The sequence below is a fragment of the Bos grunniens genome, chromosome 3, assembly GCF_055505025.1.
Source record: "Bos grunniens cultivar Pamir isolate PY7600 chromosome 3, Bosgru_T2T1.0, whole genome shotgun sequence".
Lineage (NCBI taxonomy): Eukaryota > Metazoa > Chordata > Mammalia > Artiodactyla > Bovidae > Bos > Bos grunniens.
Genome location: NC_141167.1, coordinates 72,260,949 through 72,266,017, shown reverse-complemented (window position 1 = coordinate 72,266,017; position 5,069 = coordinate 72,260,949). Strand labels below are relative to the sequence as shown.

At 39.6% G+C, this 5,069-nt stretch overlaps 1 pseudogene across 1 annotated transcript; it reads right to left on the bottom strand.

Annotated features, from left to right (window-relative positions):
- Nucleotides 1–471: 471 nt before the first annotated feature.
- LOC147375839 (calmodulin-1 pseudogene) lies at nucleotides 472–4,270 on the bottom strand (annotated as a pseudogene). The gene has a single exon (XR_015160531.1). The product of XR_015160531.1 is annotated as a calmodulin-1 pseudogene (transcript).
- Between the last annotated feature and the right edge of the window lie 799 nt (nucleotides 4,271–5,069).

Genomic DNA, 5,069 nt, shown 5'->3' with positions numbered 1-5,069 from the left:
GAACCATCTTACAAACTGGGTTTATTATGTGGTTTTAAATTCTGCTCTGTATACTTGTTAAGTTCTGTATTTATTGCTTGTCAGGCCTTTATAAAAATGACTTGCCTAATGTAAGAAGGTGCTACGCTAGCTCATCGCTTTGAGATTATTTCTACCACTTACAATCTTGACTTTAAACGGACTTTTCACTTTTTCATTTTTAATACAAACGCCTGACTGTGCTCAATTGTCAAGCTGCATGCATGAAAAACTGGCCAGCCCGAACAGTGTGATTAATCATGAGCAGACGGGCCTGCCAGGAGCCCACTAAGTGCTTCCTTATCGTTAAGGTAGGACAAGTATTTATATCGGAAAACTCATGTGTAGCTTGATCTTTAGGGGACAGGACCACCAACCAATACATGCAGATTTTGTGTGTGTGGACAGAAGGTACTTTTGACATTCAGTTTTGCTATATAGAAACAGAATGAGTAAATGAACTTTTTTTTTTTTTTTTTTGCAAGAGGTAAGTAAAAGATTCAATTTGATTCTTCTAGAGGGGGGAAAAAGGAGTTGAAAATAGGTCTTCATTTTGCAGTCATCATCTGTACGAATTCTTCGTAGTTGACCTGCCCGTCTCCGTCGATGTCTGCTTCTCTGATCATCTCATCTACTTCCTCATCTGTTAGCTTCTCTCCCAGGTTTGTCATGACGTGACGGAGCTCTGCGGCACTGATGTAACCGTTGCCATCCTTATCGAAGACTCGGAACGCCTCGCGGATTTCCTCTTCACTGTCGGTGTCTTTCATTTTTCTAGCCATCATAGTCAAAAATTCTGGGAAGTCAATGGTGCCATTTCCATCAGCGTCCACCTCGTTGATCATGTCCTGCAATTCGGCTTCTGTTGGGTTCTGGCCCAACGACCTCATGACGGTTCCAAGTTCCTTGGTTGTGATGTCTCTTTTTGAAAAGAGACAAAGAAGGTCACTACATAATGATCAAAGGATCAATCCAAGAAGAAGATATAACAATTATAAATATATATCCACCCAACATGGGAGCACCGCAGTATGTAAGACAAATCCTAACAAGTATGAAAGGAGAAATTAACAATAACACAATAATAGTGGGAGACTTTAATACCCCACTCACACTTATGGATAGATCAACTAAACAGAAAATTAACAAGGAAAAAAAAAAACAACATGTATCTATAAAGCTCACTAAAGCAAAGCACAGTAAAATGAGGTATGGCAATAAAAGGCGTTAAATTTATCAAATAAAAAAAAAATAAATAAAGTGCTGAAAAATTAAAAAAAAAAAAAAGATCATATCCCAACATGTATGCCACCATCTGCTGTTAAGAGAATCTACATTTGCTGTGCTTTCCACTTTTCATATACATTATATTATGTAGAATGCATTAATCCTTGAAATGAACCCAACCCACCTCTCTTTAATTTCTATTCATAGATACTAATTATGAAGACAGACCTGTAAAACTTTGCAATTAGTTTTAAAGAAAAAGTTATTTATGACACTTGTTAATGCATTAATGCAGACTTTATTCAGGAGGACTGCCACCATAGGTATAAGGTGTATTGAAATGAGATTTTGCAGTAGAGAAGAGAGATGGAGCTCAATTCCTAATAAGATGAGGACTTATTGGGGAATATGGCAAAAGATTAGTTTGGAGGATCAGTGGATGAAAAATTACTAAGAGGAAACATTAAAATAGGCCTGATGGGAAAAAAATAAAAATAAAAAATAAACGGACTTTTAACCAAAAAATGCATGAGAGTTTTCCCTACTACTTTCCAGCTTCGTGCGGTTTCTGATTTGTGTACTTTCTCTTTGATGTGGGACATGACAATCAGGCAAGGTCCCTTCTGGCACCAAGGGACGAATCAGTACATGCGGAGGTCCTGACTTGATCTGCAATCCTTAGAGGAAAGATCTTGACCAAAAGGAGGGAATGTAGAATTAATTAAAGAAATTTCAGTTAAAATTAGAGTTGGGACAGGCCTTCAGGGCTAACTCTCATGCTCAGCCATCATAAATCACTCCAATCAGGAAGAGATGTACATTTACATCTCTGACAGGAAAATGTTGCCTACTTTACTGCCCAGCAGGAAGAAGAAAACTTCTCTCTACCCACCAACAGCCCAGTCAGTCATAGACTATAGCGGCCAACGAATCAGAAGCATCTAACTTTTTACTCCCAGTTTCCTCTAGTGGACCCTGGTTAGACAGTCCTTCCCAGCTTCTCCCTTTTCCCTGTAAAAGCAAGTTTCTCTTCTTTGTTCTCTGGATTTTCTGTGATCTGCCAAAGTTCTCATATCCCAAATTGCAATTCCTCTTTCAATTCCCAAATAAACTTCCTTGTACTGATAAAATAACTGGACATTATATCATTAAAGTCTACAAAGTATAGCAGAACAAAGGACCAGAAAAGCAAGGAGACTTAGGTTATAATTCTAACCCTACAGCTAACCTATTTGTGATTTTGTTCAGTTCATTTAATCTCTCTGACCTTGTTCACTTGTGTGACAGGTGAAGATATTGATCAAGATGATCTTTTCATTCCTTCTGAGCTCCAAAATTCTTTAGACCATGGAAGGTACAAGAGTTCTAAATTTCTGTGCTATGGGACGTGAAGTGCCTCACAAAATGTTCCCTTGATTCTTTTTTTTTTTTTTCCAATTTTAAACTTTTTATTTTCTTTTGGGGTATGGCCGATTGACAATATTGTAATGGTTTCAGGTGAACAGCGAAGGGACTCAGTCATACATACACATGCATCCGCTCCCCCACAAACACCCCTCCCATCCAGCCTGGCATACAACATTGAGCAGAATTTCACGTGCTGTCCAATAGGTCCTTGTTAGTTACTAGGCTCTAAATGTTCTAAACCTTTCCCATAACCCATCTTTGTCCAAGGCACTGTCTTGGCTCCCCTCCTGGTTCCAAATTCAGTACCTTAAAGCTTATTTCACCCCATTCCTACTCCAAGTGAAAAATGGAATTACCTGGGTAAGCCCTACCCCAATGTCACACAGTGGGGAATTGATCCCCTTCTAGCGGGGAAAGCCTTAAGATAGTATCACAATACTGAATTTTCTTCTGTGGAGGGCATAAATGTTCCTTAAACAGTAAGTCCAAAAAGCTTTTCTTAAACTGCTTGCAATACAACTGAATATTGAGAAGAATGTTTTCCGGCAAATTCAGCAAATTCCTTGGGCCTGAATGCTTTCAGTTAAAATACAAATGGTGTATACAAATTCTTCTTTAAGCTAGATTTTTAAATGACTTAAAGCAAATTCCCATATATACAGATTTCTAAATTCACTACATTTTATTCATGGCTGCTCACCTGTTTACACAGACATCCACAACCACATTGCCTCCCCCACATGGTTGGGAGTTACTATAGATTAGAGGGCTTATGAAGAGGGATGGCGTCTAAAAGTGCTGTGTCAGAGACAAAGAAACTTTGAATATAATTTCAATGAAAAGCACTGAAGGTACACTTCCAAGAATCTGTCTTTAACCAAAATGTAAAAAATGCAGTCAAACTCTTCTGCTTCCTCAGGGTCTTGACCTTGACTCTGTGTCCTGACTTCAGGCTATACCATGTCTGAATATAGTGCGCCCAGCATCAACCGCACTGCAAGGTATATTTTTAGTCCTGCCAGTTTAGTGCCCTCTCTTTTGTGCAGAATTTAATAAGCTTGATTATATATATATTAACTTTGTTATGTTCGGATTTTCTTTTCTTTTTTTTAAACGGAGTCTTTTCTTAAATTTACTTTATTTTATTATGTATTTTGGCTGTGCAGGGTCTTAGTTGCTGTGTGTGGGCTTTCTGTGGTTGTGGCGATCGAGGGCTGCTCTCTAGTTGAGGTGTGCGGGCTTCTCTTGTTGCAGAGCTCTGGCTCTAGGATCCGTGAGCTCAGTGGTTGTGGCACATGGGCACTGTGGCGGGTGGAATCTCCCTGAACCAGGGATTGAACCCATGTCTCCCGCGTTGGCAGGACGATTCTTAACCACTGGACCACCAAGGAAGTCCTATATCCTTTTTTTTTAATTTCCCACATTGCACAAATCTTACCAGGATTATAAGATGTCCATGCCCCAATGTACTGTGGAGCAGAACCAACGTCTCACAGATCTATAGTAAATGGGATAGACTGCTTTTTTCCTTAGTGGCAACTGGTGCCAACCCTCTCTTCGCTAGTTCTTGAACTTGGTAAATGAAATCAACATTCCCTTGTCTGGAGACACTTGAAAAAAAAAATCTCAACTGAGGCAGATTCCTCTTAAGGTTATACTTTTTTCCCTCAAGATCTGACCTATTTCCCTCATTGCCTTCAGACTGGTAACTATGGTAAGAGCTCAGTATAGTCCCAGAGCAGAAATACAGTTCCTATTCTGGGAGGAAGTAGCCTACATGCCAAAGAAATTTCAGGACCTGGTGAATATGAATATTTCAGGAGGACACGTGTACAAGGATCTTGAGGATACTGGATCAGGGATGGTGGTGGTTGGTGGGGATATAAAGCTCGGTGGAATATAGTTTATTGACATGGGAGCACTCCTCCATGACTTAGAGCTCAGTGTTCTGGCAAGAACACAAGGAGCCCATCTCACATAGTGCTGCTAAGATGACTCTTTGAAGCTTGTGCATTAAGAGCCTACTATTAACATAAATGAGATGGGGATGCTGGAACTGCCTTGACATAGTATTGAGGAAAAATGCCAATGATTCAAGGAGGTAAAAATATTAGAATAAATTTATTATGTGTGATCAAGAAAAGCTAGCACTGGACAATCTTCCCTGGGAAAACGGAGAGGACACTTCTTTTGCTAAAGCAATGAGGAATACTTGCTAAGGGACATCAGCTAATTTAAGAAGCTCAGTGACAACTATCCCATTTAGGATGGGGTTGACAGAAGAAGGTATTGCAAAGGAATTGAGATCACTAATATCAAGGTGCTGATAGGATTCTGGAATGGCAGAGACCAATGGCAGCACTTAGAATAAAGAGGACACAAGCCATAATAAGGCAATGGCAACCCACTCTGGTACT